Source organism: Andrena cerasifolii, chromosome 1 (genome assembly GCF_050908995.1).
Source record: "Andrena cerasifolii isolate SP2316 chromosome 1, iyAndCera1_principal, whole genome shotgun sequence".
Lineage (NCBI taxonomy): Eukaryota > Metazoa > Arthropoda > Insecta > Hymenoptera > Andrenidae > Andrena > Andrena cerasifolii.
This window is the reverse complement of record NC_135118.1, coordinates 13227383-13244948: the sequence shown is the minus strand read 5'-3', so window position 1 is coordinate 13244948 and position 17566 is coordinate 13227383. Positions and strand designations below refer to the sequence as shown.

At 45.5% G+C, this 17566-nt stretch overlaps 2 protein-coding genes across 6 annotated transcripts in view; both read left to right on the top strand.

The window, feature by feature from the left end:
• The window catches only part of LOC143372810 (uncharacterized), a 307489-nt gene that overhangs the window by 253094 nt on the left and 36829 nt on the right, over positions 1–17566 (top strand). The gene's annotated exons all lie outside the window — the stretch shown is intronic.
• The window catches only part of Foxo (forkhead box, sub-group O), a 222970-nt gene that overhangs the window by 182702 nt on the left and 22702 nt on the right, over positions 1–17566 (top strand). The window contains exon 8 of one of the 5 annotated variants that reach the window (XM_076819201.1): positions 10079–10205. The exons of the other annotated variants lie outside the window; for them this stretch is intronic. The gene's annotated coding sequence lies outside the window, so the exon portion shown is untranslated. Of the gene's footprint in view, positions 1–10078; positions 10206–17566 lie in introns of those variants that run through there. 5 annotated transcript variants of the gene reach the window in all.

Below are 17566 nucleotides of genomic sequence, written 5' to 3'. Positions count from 1 at the left end.
TACCTCGCTATTAACAAGTAACTCCATCACTCAAGTATTCAAGATTTGATTATTTGTTGTTGTGAAATCAATTTCCATTGTGGTGCCCCATTAGCAAGAAATTTCATTTTGCAATTGACATCATTTTTAATAACGAAGAATGGGAGAATTTTTCATGATAGTAGTGGAAATATCAGGGTCTCACAAAACAGTTCAGACATTTACTCAGATATTTGCAAATTACAATCACCTTCAGAGTCTCTTAAATTTTATTTAGCAACGTTCTTATAATCATTATTAACGTTGGGATATTCGTAAAATTTATTACAGCGAGAGACGAATAACTGTTACGTAGAAAAGTGAATTTTAGGCTTCATAAAAGTAATAATTGCAGATGTAATTTAAGAATATTAAATCCTGTTGCTACCAAATTTGTATGCGTTGTAAAAGGGCTTGATAATTCAACTATCTTTTACTTAAAGCATTTTTTCAAATAATACATGTGTTAAAAGTTATAGGGAAATATAGCTTCAGGCGCATTGCGTCACAAAGCGCGTCTGACCATGGACAATCCTAGTCCCCTTGCCTTCCTACTGTACTTCGTTTCCCTCTTACACTTTCCTTATAAAAACCATTTACAGTTCATTACACCTTATCAAACTGTTAAAGATTTTAATTACCATTCCAAAAATTGCACTTTCATAAGACAGACAAATTCATCTGCAAATTTGAATTTTTATATGCAGAAACAGTCAAGAACTGTTTCTATGTGCTGTATAAAAGTCACATCTATATCTACTGCATAAATTTGTCAAAAATAATACTTTTCTTCACTAATTCCCCTGAATCTTACGTACCATTGCAAGTTTAAACTTGCTTCAGTCAAAAAACGCTAAAAGTGGACGTACAATATTTCTGCACTAACATAAGCCATCGACATAAAGCTTTTCTAACAAAAATTCACTTTTAAATCACAGAACTGTTTAAAAAAATTCTTTCAACCGACCACCAACTACACCACCAGGAAAACACCACTTTCCCATACGCACAAATTAAACAATGACCCAGTGTATCAATGAGAAAGTACCAACGCTCAATTCGCTATTTATACAGCATACCTGCATTAATCTCCACGTATAAGCGAAAACGAAGCAGTCGGCCAGAAATATTCACTGCATGAAAAATATTTATACAAAAGCGTTTTCCCCGGCAAGGCTACCAAAGAATATCCCGTTCGATGATCCCTTTGTCCCACGTCTAGAACAACACCCCATACCTACCCCCATTCGAGAATCGACTGCGCGGGAATCGAATGAAATCATCGCAAATAGTCGCGCGACGTCCTGTACAATCCCCTTCCCCGGCTTGTTCCCCAGGAAGAGCGAGAAGCGTCGTAATCATCAGCCCTTACTTCCCTGAGATTTGAATATTTCAATTCGCTAAGCCAGTTAACAGAAGATCCCCGCTCAGCTGCGCGCGCCGCGGCCCGCGGCCCGGCGTGTTTTGAACGACATAATCGCCGGCGCTCGCCGATAACCGGCGAAATCTCGTTTCTGTAACGTCCCACGGACCCGCGGAGCCGTCGGCCGCTGACATTGGCCCGAAGAATTAGACGGTAAATTATTTAAATTATTCGTTTTCGATGGGCGACAGGTCGCGAACCCCTGCTAGCCGTGGACCCGACCGGCTGCGAAGAGGACCACTTAATAAAGAGCCGCTGACAGCGTGACAGTAAAGTAACTTCGTTCGCTGGAATTTAAAATTAGATTCATAAAAATTATTCTAATAGATTCTCGTGCTGGCGGAGTCGCCGCTCAGGGCAAATGAGGCAAATTCGATTTGACACGCGGCCGTTCCCGCATTCTTCTACCGTTCTCTTCCCGGGCGTCTTCCCTCCGTCTCCCATCCCTGCTCCTTACTTCCTTCCGTTCTTCGACCGCCGTTGCCTCGCGCCCACTCCCTCGCACACCCTTACCCATCCTCGTCTTCACTCACGTCCTCTTGTCTCTTGGTTAGCATCCTCGAGACGCGGCGACAGAGCAGAGAGACGTGAAAAGGGACCGGCGGGGGGGGGCGAGCGCGGCGAGGGTGGGTTATGCAAATGCGACAATAACCGAACGTCAATCAGGAAGAAAGTTAAGTTCCAGGGATACGGCTGGTTGCTGGAGAACGAGGAGGGCAGGCTCTCGACGAGAGTCGGCTGCCTTTCTTGCAGAAGTTAAAGAAGGCAATGATGGGCGCGCGCGGGGGCTGGATGACGAGCGGGACCGGTCCTTCGAACGTAATTTAAACTTCCCCGGTCCCGGTTCTGTCGTCAGAGATTAAAACGATCCTCTCGCATTGGCGGCGATTCGTTCTCTGTTTGACAGCGTGCTCGGCGGCTCTGTTCGGTTCGCGCGCTGGTAGCGGATCGCGCTCGGACATACGTGGGTGTTGACAGTTTGAAGGATGATAGAGTGCCGCTTTGAGTGGCGGCTTTGGATGTTGAAGAAAAAAGCTTGCCCTCGGAATGGCACTCAGTCATATTAAGAGGAAGTTGTGTAACGATTATCCGAAGCTAAGTGGTGAACACGATATCCCAAGGATGATGATTTATTAAATAAACGAAGGTACTATCGCTCTACGTCTCAGTTACAATCTTCTGAGCTATCAAGTAATAAGTTGTAGGTATTGTTAAATGCAACAAGCCTCGGTGCCGAAATTCAATTTCGAGACACGTATCTGTAAACATTAGAAGGTTACTTTGTCGTAAAACTGTCTGTAGTATTTAAAAGTTTGATATAGCTCCTTTGCACTTGCATTACTGCAATCGGAATTATGTAATAAATTCATCAGGGGAATCAATTATAATTATAGCCCTCTCCGGGACTTCTTGCATAAAATGGAGAAATATAGAAAGAAATGTTGTTTTTTAATAGTATTTTTTATTATTTATTTAATATTTGCGTAATAAAAAAATAGAGGCATAAAAATAATCATAGATCGTGTCATGTTCAGCACATGTCAACTTCGATTCGCAAAATTTACCTACCATAGCTATGTCAATTTTAAAAATACGGCAATGGAATTTAGAGGGCATATGTAGAAAAGAATGGGGAATCTAATTATGTATTTTATGCAAAAACTTACAACCAGCAGTACAAATATTCTCTTTCAGGGGCTACATACACCTTGGAGGCAAAAAAGTAGGACGAAATTGAACAATTTTTTTTCGGTGCAAATGTTATTATCAAAGAAAAATTATGTACATTAGAGATGTTATACTATTGTCTATAAAATGTGAAATTTTCATTAAAAAATTCTGAGAAGAAGCTGCGTGGTAGCTGTTTCCATACAACGTTTTTTTTTTTCAAAAAAGGCGTCTGCCGTAACCATCACATTTTCGCTGAATTGCATCTGAATTATAAAAGGAAAAATTATTCTTAAAGTCGACAAAAAAAACTGGTCCTTCTCGTACCTCGTTTTTTTTTTCAATTTTTCGCAAAAGGGCGGGCATTTGAACATAGAAACCGACTTTATGACTGAATATATATTGACACACATGCTCGCCCTTTTGTGACAAATTGAACAAAAAATCGGTTGCGAGAAGGACTAGTTTTTTTGTCTACTTTAAGAATAATTTTTCCTTTTTTGATTCAGATGCGGAAACAGCTACCACGCAGCTTCTTTTCCAAATTTTTTAATGAAAATTTCCTATTTCATAGACAAAAGTATAACCTTTCTACTGTATATAATGTTTTATTGATAGAAACACTTCTCCACCCAAAAGAAATTCTTCAAATCCGTCCTACCGTTTGGCCTCCTACGTGAAGGTACGTAGCCCCTTGAAACTAACAGGTACTTACGTAGGATTTTTATTTTTCACATTCTTCTCCGGTGTCTCTTATTTTCCAAATCCCTACCTCGCAATTTCATTCGCCTGGGAAATGCTTCTAAACGCGACGAAACTATCTCTAGATTTTTCACCAATATTACACGATCCTGCTTTTAGTGCTCACAATAGCCGTTGTCGGAAGCATCATAGTAATGCGACACCCTAGCAGAAGCAGCTACGTTAAAACCATCTAAAACAGACTCCCACGACGAATCCCGCATCAGCGCGATTGTAATTCTATCACGGATGATATTCTGCCGGTTACGAAACGAATCGTTTGGGAAGCCTGGGATCCTGTTTCGAAGCGTTTAAAGTGGCTGCAAATAACCCCGATAATCAGTGCAGAAATTAAGTCAATTAGTGCGGAGCTAAGGCCGCGGTCGAAGATCGGACGGAGCAAAGAAGGGGGTAATTTAAACTTAGTTCAAACGAATTTCATTCCAGTCCTCGGTTACGGGAATAAAAAGAGACTGTACCGCTTTTGGAACCGCTGCCCCCGCAATTTCAGTTTTTAATGGAGAACGCGATAACTCAAACAGCCCCCGCGTAAGTACGAGATTACCGTAATCGTAAATATCCCGAAACTTTCCGCTACCCACCGAGAAGAAACATAAAGGGTTAAGCGGAACTTTAAATCCGCCGTGAATATTTTAAACGATGCCCGTTCAGAAAGCAATTCCCCCTTGCATCGCGCGATTGTTAACCGCCCCTTCGCAATCATTGCGGCGCTCTCGTAACTTGCAGTAACGCGATAAGCATCGCAAGCTACCCTAGATGAGAACGAGCGCGACGGCGTTTGAAAGATTACAAGCGATAGCGTGTAAAGTACGGGGATCTCGACTTCCAAGGGGCCCCGCGGATGCTTTCTTTTCGTATAAACGCGACAGAAGGGGAAGTTCCGAATCGTCTTCTGTCCGCTGGAATCCCATATCTTCGCTGCACAAAACTACTCCGATGGCATGGCCAGCGCATAGTCGGTCTCGTCCACTTTTCTTCGCTAGCAGCCTTAAAACGAGGCTTTTTGCCAACACCAGGAAGAGGATCCTTTCGCGGCGATTCAACCGCGGTTAAACGGAGCCCCTCCGTACGCCGGGGTCGCGTGTTTCAGTACACGCGAGCTTGTGCCGCGCGTTTTTGCGTCGCGTCCCGCCCGTGTACGTGAGAAAACGTGTCGGGCGGGAAACGTGGCATCTGGACTGTTTTAATTGCGTGTGATTAGGGGCACGCGATATCCTGCACTTAGGTTCGTATTGTTGTATTGTAAGTCCGGGATAGTTCGACCGCTAATGGAGGAAAAAAATTGCAGCATCGTTGTTTTTCACATTTTTGTCGTTTTGTAGGAATTAAAGCGAAGCTCGAGCAATTTAGAGTATACGTAAACTATAGTGCGCGATCAATTCAAATGTTTATGTTCGTTTTCGACCAAATACATTGGCACTGCAACTGGGCGGTCTCACCCGCATGTCGGGGTTAGAGCGTCCACCCACTGCGGGTGAGACCGACCTTGAAGAATAGCAAAAAGTGTAGCTTACGAAAAGTATAATACGCGAAGAAGTTAATTGATTTGTTATTTCTTCTTCAGTTTTCCACGTAAATCGCAGACATTCTTGTGCTTGAAGCATCTAGTATCATGAAACCAACGTCGCTTTTCGAGATTTCGAAATAGTTTTCTCCGCATCCCACGCATTCGTTTTCGTCCCAGTCTTTTAACGACTTATCACTATTTTGAGGAATGAAATTTTCGTTCCTTGAATCTGAAGATGGGTTTACAGTAAAAAAAGACACATGTAGGTAGTGTTTAGAAAGCGTTTAGATGCCAGTTACAAGAATAAGAAATAAAAAATACGAGCATGCTATGTCCCCTTTGACATCCTAGAACTTTCGTCTGAAACAATTTTTCGTACCATTCATATTTTTCGAGATAGTTACACTTTTTCAGACACGCTGTATATTTAACTAATGTGGTCGGACTATCCCATAATTAAGGGAGTGATCGGCCACCTTGTCAAAATAAATTAAAAACAAATACATACGTATTTTGTTAGGGTGACACTGTAGTTTTATGCATATTATATCCCCCAATATCGGAATAGTGTAAATAAACTTACCTGTCTTTCAAATATCATCAGCACTGTAACTTGGTCTAAAAACTCTCAGACAATCATTTTCAAGGTCTCTGGAATGCATTCCAATAGTTTTTTTTATTGAAATCTCATCACAGTTTCTGTGAACAAATTCTAGATTACCATGTGTTGAGAAGAAACGAAGAAAATCTTCAAAAAATTGTAACTTTTACAAATTTCAATATTAGAATCTAAGCGTCTACAGAGTTGTTGATCAGATATAATATTTTCAGAAAATAAATAGTGTATAAGTCGGCTTTGGAGGAAAGGTATTTATTTTGCATATAGGAGGTACACCCAAAGTGTCAACGAAGGGTTAAAATTAACTCTTTTGACGAACCTTTTTATAAAAATATTTATCCATCACGATGCATAGATTCGTCCCCTGAACCTAATCCATTTTATAACATCTGATCTAAACAGAGAAAGTGAATACAAACATCTGAATTATATTTTCGACGAGATATCCCAATAGAACCCACAGTCAATAAGAAATCTTCCCTTGAAGTCAACAAATTATGCTCGCTGTATTCATTTACCCCCGCATCGTTAAAAATCAAACTCCCCGACAATTCAAGTATCTGTACACCCAGCGTTTCTCCTCCAATTCTGACGGGATAGCAGACGCGTGCAAAATGTATACGTTCAGATCCCGGAGCAGGTGTGTGGGAGGCGGGCCTGTGTCCGTGCGATGTAAACCGAGCCGCTGGGTACACCAGTGGGCACTTGTTGCTCCTCTGGCAAACCCCCTGAGTGTTTACACGCTAAATAAGTGTATACAACACCGGTGTCGACGAGCAGCTCGTTTCGCCTGGGTGTTTTCGCCGCTCGACCCTGCACACACACCCCGAAAACGCAGTGGCTGATTTCTCAGGCTGAATTTCTCTCGCTCCCGATTTCCGCGAGGCAACAGCTCCCTCGGATCGCACGAGCACCGGGAGCGGCGGGGATAGCGCCGAGCTTACAGCGCGATGGGCAAATGGAGCATAAAACGAGGGAACCGCTATATCAACGCGCGTGCATCTATCTCATCGATATGTCACTGTAAAAGTTCGAAGACTGGTGAGCCTTGGAATTTACCGGTGAATCCTAAGAAGTCCGAAACACGGTAAGTCTGGGACAGTCGGTTCACCGGTAAATTCCAAGGCTCACCGGTAAAACTAATACTGATATTATTTATTTTATCAGAATAAACCTAATATGTTCAGAATTTTACTTTATTTCATTCTAATTATTTTTTACTCTCCTGCCGCACCCACTCACCCGGATTCACCCTATCCTACAAACCATTGAAACCTTGCTTCCATCGACAGATGCTGGTGAATGTCAGGATCCACCGATCAGCCCTGTCGGCGAAAGCTCGGAGTTCAAATATTTTCTATGACATTTCGGACTTCCGCCGACGCGCAAGGGCGGGTGCTAGTCTTCACCGGTAAACTCCAAGACTCACCGGCCTTTGAACTTCTGCAGTAACAGATACACGCGGGTAACAGTGAATCCTCCTATAATATAATAAACGCGAAAGCGTGTTTGGATGTTTATTACTCAGTCACGTCGCAAGTACGCAACGGATCTTTCTGAAATTTTGTATATGCGTGGTCCAGGGTCAGGAGTAACATATAGGACGCTTTGTGTCCCGATTTATTGAACCGATCTGGACTAAATTTTTGTATAATTACTCTCTAGGACCCTGCGGAAATCTGAGCATCCCACCACTTCCCCCTTATTTCACCCCCTTGACACTCCGCGACAATCGAAGGTTTCACCCGGGCGACGCCGGGTGCTTTAAGCTAGTCGATAATATGTAATCGCTCGAGGTAATAAATATCGTGTAAACACCAGGACTGCGGACGCGATATTGGCGCGCGCAACACGCGCGACCTGTGGGGGCGGGGAGGAGGTGCGCGTTTCTGTATTGCGTACGGAGATGTAAACAAACAAAGTGGTAGAAAACGTAGGAGGAAGTGCGTGGCTCCCGTGCGTTTACACACAATGAGCATAAATGAACAGAACGAGAGACAGAGGGAGAGAGAGAGAGAGAGAGAAAGGAGAGAGAGAGAGAGAGAGAGAGAGAGAGAGCGAGAGTGACGGAGAGGGGTCGAGAGGAGCAAGGGGTGGAATGTAGGGAGATAATAAGCGGCAAAAGTGTGCTCGTACGTCGGTTTGTAACGAGTACAGCAGGGGCTCGCGGTAGGGGGACGAGGAAGCGTGTGCTGGCGCGCGTGTGTGCGCGTAATCAGCGCGCTCGTCAAGAGACATGAAAGCGTAAAGCTGCGTGCTCACGCGAAACGCAGACACACGCGCCATACTACGCTTACAGGTAGTTAAAGAAGCGAAGATACTGCGACGCGTGTGTGCATACGGACGCGTAGATACAGATAACGGTCGCAGCGTGTATAATAAAGGGAAGCGGAGATGAACAGAGGAATCGAATGAGGGAGCAGGGCAAATATAATGAAAATATTAAACAGAAAAACGGGAAGTTGAAGCAGGCGGGAATGAAGTTGAAGAATAACCGACAGCTTTGATGCTGGAGAGAGGAAAAAATTGAAAGGGAAGAGAGAGAAAGAGAGAGAGAGAGAGAGAGAGAGAGAGAGACGATGAAAGGCAGATAGTGAGGTAGAAAGAAGAGGCCAATCGGGGGAGTTAAAGGGGAAGTGAAATTCGAGGCAGGGGAAGGAGATTAAGAAAGAATTAAATGCGAGCGAAGAAGCTGACGGAATAGGAGGGAAATAGGGTAGTGAAAGAGCTGAAGGGGAGGGTGAATAGGAGGAGTATATAAGCCGAAGTTATGATGAGGTATCGCGGAATGAATGGAAACGCAACAAGCTACGCGCTGAATGTGCCAAATTGAGGAGGGTCATTTGTTTGATGCGACTGTCGCGGCGGTAGCCCATGACAGTTCCCATCCTCTGCTGCCGCCCTGTCCTCTCTGCGCGCTTGTTGTTTTTTTGTCTCGGCGTCGTAATTTCACCGCTGACGATCGACCTGTGCACCGGTTCCCGTGATTGGCACGCATCAATGACAGGAACCGTATCCAGAACCCTCGCCATTTCTCACCCGGCCGGTGAAATGGGCCGCGGAGCGGTCATCCCCGTGTAAAATCTCACGTTCGAGACTGGGCTCGTAGCAACCGAGGTTAATGGATGGACTGTCTATAGCTCGGTCTCGATGGCTGCCGCTGGATTTACATGCCCCACCAGCGGCAGAAGTTTTGTGCCTCTTCTCTGCCCTGGCTTTTCCGTAACGGGGTCGTAATGTTGCGCAAGTATTTTTTTTTCGGATCCCTGCTGCCAGCGGAAAACTTCTCGGATTCATTTCTATATTCGCAATCAGAGATTACGCCTCCACAGGCGCTTAAAATCCTTTCCACCCATACGTGGAGCGGTATTTTCTAACTACTTTGAACTCTCAGAAAGGAAACGCTGGAAGAAAATGGGTTTTCCTAATGCAATTCGGGGGTGCTTCATATTTTGGATACAACGATTTAGAGTAATACTTCGTGAAAGCAAAAATGTAACTCCACTGTGACATTGCTATAAATTCTCTGCCGCTGGTTGTTTTAAATCCCTGCATTGAAACGTAAAACAGGTACACACCCCCGTGCTGGTTTTCTGTTGTGAACAAGCCAGGCAGCAAGGTATTAAGCGGTTCGACCACCTTCGACGGAGCAAAATTGCAGTCATTTTCGGCATTTTTTAAGGAAGATAATGAAGTAAACAGAAAATTAAATACGAAGCCTGTTATTGTACAACTCTCGCCGGAAAGAATCGTATTTGTTTGTTCCTACAAAATGGCAGCGGTGGAACCGTGATACGCAAGATTTTGAGGAGCGACGGTGTCCAATCTCACGGCTATATCGTTTGATTTACAACAAAAAACCAAAAAGTTTTATTTTCTACATGCCTGAAACTAGAGAAGTACATATGGGTTTTGCGATATCTGGAACATATTCTTTGCAATTGACACATTTATAAAAAAACAATGCACTCTTCCTCCGCATGTTCACCATTTCGAGACAACTGAATGTTTATGGATTTCCATACGTACTTCTCAAGTTTTAGGCATGTAGAAAATAAAATTGTTTGGTTTTTTGTTCTAGGTGAAATTGTATAGCCGTGAGATTGCACACCGTGGAAAACGTCGCTCCTCAAGATCTTGCGAATCACGGTTCTACCGCCGCCATTTTGTAGGAAAAAAAATATGAATTTTTCCGGCGAGGGTTGTACAATAACAAGCTTCGTATTGAATTTTCTGTTGACTTCATTATCTTCCTAAAAAAAATTCTGATAATGACTGCAATTTTGCTCCGTCCAAGGTGGCCTAACCCACTTCAGAGTGAAAAAAGAGCTGCTCTGTGGTGCTACAGAATTCGTATTCCATACGGGAAATTTAGGATAAACAGTTGATGATAGAGGGACAGTTTTCGAGCAACAGTAAAAGGAAATCGAGTGTCGGAGAAATGCAATTTAAAGAAAAGCCGCCGTGGGTTAGCAATAAACTGATCGACTACCTAATCGAAAATGTAACTGCGACGTCGAACGAAGTCGTTTCGAAAATGGGTCAGTCACGTAACGATCACTTGGCAAGACAACCAGATAGGAATCTTGTCCTTTAATTACCGCCTCCTGGAAGCTCAACCAACCATGCCGCAGACTTGTAATTTGCGTCTTATAAGTTGGGCGCGTTTAACGCGTTCGGGAAGTTGATAGCGCGCTTCATATCTTAACGAAGTTATATACGCTACAACGATCGCGAAGAACGCCAGCAAAATGACTCCCTATGAAATTGCTTTTTAACGTGCCCTGTCCTCGTCATAATCACCGGTTGCGCATTCGCGCAAAACGCTCGCCGTTCCTGGCGCTGATTACCCGAAATTCTTTGGCGTAGGTATCCGATCGTTTACCCAGTATTCACGAGCCTGCCCGAGTATCTGGGCCACGTCGTTGAAGAAGAAATAAGACGAAAGTTCGAACGTTCCATTAGCTGAAACTTTCGTCTGACCGAAAATTCTGGCTGTGGCGTCGCAATTTCGGTGTCACTCGTTATCGCGAAGAGTCGAGTTCGAGGCGCCGTAGTAGCTCAGCCTACCGCTGCAGCTAATCTCTTCGCCCCTTATCGAGCTTTATCGCGGTGGCTGATCCGTCTGGCGATTTTATCTGCGTAACGTCGATCCGCGACGATCACGCGACCGAGCGACCCTCAGGAGTGCTAATTCCGCGAAACCGACTCGTCAAACCGCACTTCCTTGACTCGTCTGCTCTTCCCCGGGCGGATCAGGATTACGGCCTCTCTATGATGCACCCTTGCCGCGTGTTGTCGGTGCTTGCATGAACGATTATCGGCGACGTAGCGCGTACGGGGCGTTAGGTCTGTGTGTCTTCCTGGAAAGGATCGGAGATTAGTGACGCCTCAAGATCACTGGAGCAGCATGATCCGATGCGAGGGGTCTGCTCGATCGCGTATTCAGTGGCCTTGAAATAATTACATCGGCTTGGTAGCCACCTAAGCGACACTTCCTCTTGTCCCCTTAACGACGCCGTCTTGCGACGTTGTCATCGGCGACGCCGCTGCGAGATACGCGTCGTCCCCTACGTAAATGCACGTAGGCGAGACGAGCACGTTGATTCGAGACGAAGCGTGTCCTGCGCCGAATTTCTTGGGAACGGTTGAACGCTGGCGGTTGGACGCGTGACGTTAACTGTGGGAGTCAACGGGTGAGCTTGTCGAAGTGTTGTTCTCTGGCGAGGCTGGCGATTAGGTTCCGTTTGCTGATTGGGCGAAAGATTTGGAAGCATACAGGTCGGCTAGGTTGTAAATGTAACAGCATTGTAGATGTACAGCTTGGAAACTGTTTGTGGAGTAAGATCTGTTTTCTTCTTTTCCATAAATCCCCTCGCATCCCTAAAAATAAGGCGTGAAGTTAGAATTACGTTTATTCCATTTTTCATAAATTTGATATTTAATGTTCATTCTTCCTTGCAAATAAATTAATTAACTTATATTACCACTGTCTCCCCATCGCCAGCACCACACTTATTGCTAGTTCTTTATTTAAAAAAAAGAATATATATTTTTTTGCATAAATTTTGGTGACAATCTAAGCTCTACGATTTAGTCGAGGGATGAATACCATGAAATATTAGAAGCAATGGTATGCGAAGCTGTTTTGGATACCGCGAGCTGTTTAAGCGATCGACAAGTGGTACTGGTCAACGATTTCTCCTCTGCGCGACCAAGGCTGTAAGGGGGAGAGGATACGATAAATTCCGACGGTATACCATGAACGAGAGGTTTTGAAGAGGATACTCGAGAGATCGAGAAGAAGAATGAAATAGGATAGGTCACGGGAGAGGAAAGTATCAGCGGGTACTTCGGCATCGAGCAACCTGTTCCCGTCCACGTTCTCAGAAGGGTAAACAACCCCGGCGTTTGTTTACCCACTCACTCACTTTTAAAGCTTTTCAAACGGTATTCAAGCTTACAGGTCTTAAAGCATAGTCAGTTAGCCTTCGAAAGGAATAACTCTCGCATCATTTTCGATCCAAGAATTCTCCCGCTCTTTGATACTTTACCAGCTACAATACTTCTCGCTTTCCATTATTTTCTGCTACAAAAATTTAATTTCACTTCACAATCACTTGCACTTACTTCTAAAGAATATACAATATTCTCGCCACTTATTTGTTCGTGTGATTTCACAAATGCTCGAAATTTTCGACCAATCGCAGATTGGCAAGTTCCAAGTCCCTGAAGTTTTGAATTGGGAAAGTTTAGAGATCGCAAAAATTCGAGTCTTTCTAATTTAGAGTTTCACATTCGACATTCTGTAGGTACGCGTTCAGTTTACGCTATTCTGTAATCGATTAAACAAATGGTAATCGACTTCAAATACTTTCGACGATTAAAATTTCTTTCATCTAATCAAAATTCTAAACCCCTGTTTCGAGTGCATTCCGAAGTGGTCGCTGACAGGACTGTGTTTTCAGAAGTGATTAGTATTTTATTCTAAACACACGAACTATTGGAATTTTAAACGCTGAGTAGACTCGGTGTAGTCTGAAGCGCAGTAAGTATCTCTTGGAAGAAATAATGGAAACGTGAAGCTTCCAAGCATTCCAAGCCTCACGATGCTCGAAATTAGCGAGATCGTTGCGTAATTGCTGGAAATGAAAGGACGAAGAATCGTTGGGATCGATAGCCACAGGAGCAACGATGTATCCGCTCTCCCTCGACTGCAGAGACTGTCATGGCAACAACGATCCATCCGTTTATTCGTACCTCGACCTGCCACATTTTCCAGTTACATCGCTTTCCCTCTTCTCCAATTACCCGCCATTTCTATGTCCTTCCGCTGATAATCGTTCATTTGCATCTCGCTGTTGAAACTCGATATTTCTTTATCAAAAAAAGGCGGGGCACAATTACGGCAATGCCGTTACTTACCCGGCGAATGGAAAAGTGACGATGAGGTCGAATTAAAAGTTCAACGTTTCACCGGCGCGATTTTACACAGCTTCTTACAAGCAGCCGTTATGGAGCGGATCCCCCGACTCGCGATGTCGACAAAAGACTCTTTAATCACCGAGGATGATAAATGTTTCAGTCGGTTTGGCTGCCTGACAATCTCAGGGTGTACACCCCCTGCGAGGTGCCTGTTGTGTCATCGACCTTCATTCATTGTTTCGTCGCTATACATTAATATCTGTTATTAGCAGCCGATGAATTGTATTGGGTTGGTGCATATGAAATTACCGATCGCGGGTGGCGTAAAAGTTTCTTTGTTCACGGTGGGGATAGATGCAATAACAACTGCTAACGCTGGCTCACGACTTGAGGAATGTTACAGAAACTCAAAAAGACTGAAATAAAAGAAATGAAATAGTTAGGAAGCAACAAATATTCTCATTCGATCTTCCCTAAGCGAAACGACAATTTCATGTGCAGCAACCTAATAAATGCAACAGATTGAGAATTAACACTTTGCATCACTGAAAGTGTTAAACAATGGAGCGAACTGTAACGTGCCAACTCTGACTATGCACTTATTTCCTATCGAAGCAATTAGTAGCTGCAATCCTTTTGTAATCGTAGCTTTCCACCTGCAAATCTGTCAAATCCTAAAGCAATACTCATCGAACATTGTCCCGTCGCAATCTCGTCAGCTGTGATTCAAGTATCCCCAAAAACCCAGTAAACGATCTCAGGTTAAATGTCCAACTGGTATGCGTACAGCTTAAGCATTTGCATCCATGCGAGTCAGGAATAAAACTTTGTTCCTCTACGACTGTTCGTTGATATTAAAGGTGCAGCGCAGATTTCACCATTTACAGAGGAAGGACGAAAGGAGTTTCATTGAAAGAGGATTTGTTTCGCGTGTAAGAAAACTTTATATTTCGATATATGTGCGGAGAGTATAGAATACACAGTAGCAGAAACGACCATCGGTGTGCCTCCCGCGGCATCGATTATAACTTTCACACAAAAGACTTCTCTGTTCACGAACGATGCACCCTTCGGCTTCCCGCATCCTCTTTTTACCATTAGAAGCTGAGTGACTTTGTCGGAGCATGACTGATGGAAGTGCAGTGACTAAGACTGGACCCGTGTAAAAGAAAAGTAAAAGGACGAGTCTTCTGCCTGGCGGGTCTAGCTTGATTTGTAAACGAACCATAACTATACACGGGGGGTGTTACAGGGGCGTTTAATCACCATGAAGAATTTCATTTTCGATTACTAGAATCTCATACATTACATTCCAACAAACGACACTTGCCTTGGCAGGTAGCGTTACTATTCATCTCGCGACTAGATCGATTACCTTTAAAGCTATAACGAACTCGTAAAATCGTCTAGGTGTCAAAGTAAACATACTTCCAGCTTTGAGAAAAATCACCTGAGAAAAATATAAGGAAATAAGTACTCAGGCCTTACTCCGGCGCATCCAGACTATTTCAACTCTCATTCGGTCCCCATTAGTCCCACCGCAACGTTAAATTCGGTTGTGGAATACTGGGCCTGTCTGCCTCAGTCAGTGCCGCCATAAGTTAAGACTCCGAAAACGATTTCGGTTAGGTCTGGAAGCGGACCGTCAAATACGCAAACTTAAACGAACCCAAAGTGATGCTTCTAAATTGAGAAACACGCGACCAGCAGTACGGCAAACGTTTCCACCTATGCGTTAGGGGCGAAGAAAAGTTGTCCTCGCTTCGATATACGTTGCTCAAGTGGCGTTCGACCTTTGACTCCCCCCGAAGGAGAGACAGCCGAAGGGGGTGTCGTTCGATACTTGAGATCGTTTCGAGTGCGGCAGAGAACAGCCAGGGGATCGCCCGTGCGCCGTGAAGGGGGCCAAAGTAGTGTCTGTCTAGAAGGGAGCGAGAGAAGAAAGCCTCGTGGCTCCTCGTTCTTCTCCGAGGACGACGGAAAATGCCGGGCGGAACAAAGTAGTTGGCGCCGATTAAACAAATCGCATTATAAGTTAGCTTCTGCTGGCTGCACCAAACTTACCAACTCGCTTTATATTAAGACGAACCGCCCTCCGCGTTTCTTACCCGCTCCGGCTGATCCAGGACCGGCTATAAACTTCAGAAATGGCTTCTCGTGTTCCCTCCGACGTCTCGAAGATTAGGGTTGGCTCGCGACGAAGGTGGTACCGTGCGCTGGCGATGGGGGACACCGACGGGGATAGGTATAATTATTTAATTGAATTTATCAGGGCGACGCTCGTAGATTTGTCAACGGTGACAGTTTTAGTCCTCCGACGTCGTCGCGCCGCCAGCGTCGCCGAATCACGGGCCTCTGCCTCTCTTCCGGCACGTGACCCCTCCTTTCCTTCTTTCATCCTTTCTATCCCCATCAATGGGCTTCTCACCCCTCACCCCGCTTCCTAGTCCACGCGTCTCCTCCTCCCTTAAGACTATCCACCGCCACGTTACTATTTAGGTCCTCGCGATCTATTACTCACAATCAGCATCCTGTCTCATTCCTGATGCCGACGATCGGCTCGGATAGTCAAGGGCCGACGGTTTCCTTCGAACTTTAACCCCGCGGCTCTTGAATAACGAGGAGCGGAGCGACACTTTTGGCGTCCTCTTTTATGCGCTCGGCCATGAATCTTGAAGTTACCAGTGCTCTATGAGGAGAGTTCCGAGTTTATACGCGTTCCGGGTGGCATGAATGTTTTACATCCATGAGCACCGAGCAATCTAATTGTCGGTGTTTACTGTGCTGGTGTGTGTGATAATAATAGAGGTCACCAGCAGCGCGCATAAATGACTGCATCCTGTAACAGTCGGGCGTAATAATGATTTCAACTGTTCCGACAAACGGAGTCTCGCGTCGGCATCAATTAATAAGAGTCCCGGTCCACCTCTATGGGTATCCTCGATTGATAAATATTTCCCATCGAGCCCTCTCCCCCGCGCAATCAACAGGAAAAGATCCAGCCAACGTGCCGCGCGCGTTTCTCAGCAGCCCGTTGTTTTTCCCGCAAGCTTTTTTACCAGCAACGCCTCTCCTTCTCGTGGCTGTCCTATTCCCGCTCATCCTCACCAATCTTCCACCGTTCTCGGTCGGAAGAGGTCCTCGTAGCTCTTGTCCTCCCCCGTCCTTCCGCCCCGAACCGCCGCCCGTCCACCGATCCCGGGCGAAGCAGCGCGGATTAATAGACACTTTACGTTCCTTTTTGGACAATTTGAGAATTAGCGTCGGCCGGGTGTAACTCATTCATGGGTAGTTAACGACGGGGAACCGGGGAGCTCGGCGCGCTTAATACGCGACTCATAAGTCGCGAACTTCTTACCCGTGAGGCGCCCGGATCGTCCCGGAGGATGTGGGAGGGCAGAAGGAAAGAAGCAGAAGAAACCCCCCGGTGGGGGGGAAAAAGAAGGTCGCGCGAGACGGTGGATGACGAAGTCGATGGGGTGGCGTTCGTTGGGGATGTGCCTCTGGTGGCTCCGCTGCCATTCCGGGCGGCGGCGGCGGTGCCGGCTGTGGAGAGGCTGCCGATGAGGGGCCGAGGGGAGCGGGCCGGGGGACAAGGATAGGTGGTGGTAGAAGAATATGCGGCTGCAAGAAAGAGCCGTCCAATATTTCAGCGCGGGACGATCGCGACTGAGCGACCGGGCGACCACTTGAAATATCTTGTCGCCGGGCGAAAACTTTCAGACCCGGCAACTGAAACATGCTGACGTAACCATAAAGATGGCGGACCACGAAAACTCATGGCTCCGACCGCCGCTGGGCCGACCTTAGACGCTCGATGGCCACTCCACGACCTGCCCGACCAGTCTCCGGTTCGCTTCACTTCGATGTGCGCCTTCCACCGCGAGCCACCGCGTCCTGGATGTCGATTCACGCGAGCCTTCCGGCCGCCCGAGCCGCCCCGCTTCGATGACATATTTTCGGAAGAAGCTCCGAAAGTGAATTCCCCCCCGGTGGGCGGAGAGTAATTGAGGTGATCGACTCTGTGGCGAGGCTCTACGTACAGGGTGCTCCGTAAAGGATGGTGAGGAGCTTCGTAATTGGGTGTACAGGTTTAGTGGGAATTCGATGTTGGGAAATTATTTTTTTTCGCGACTTTACAGTT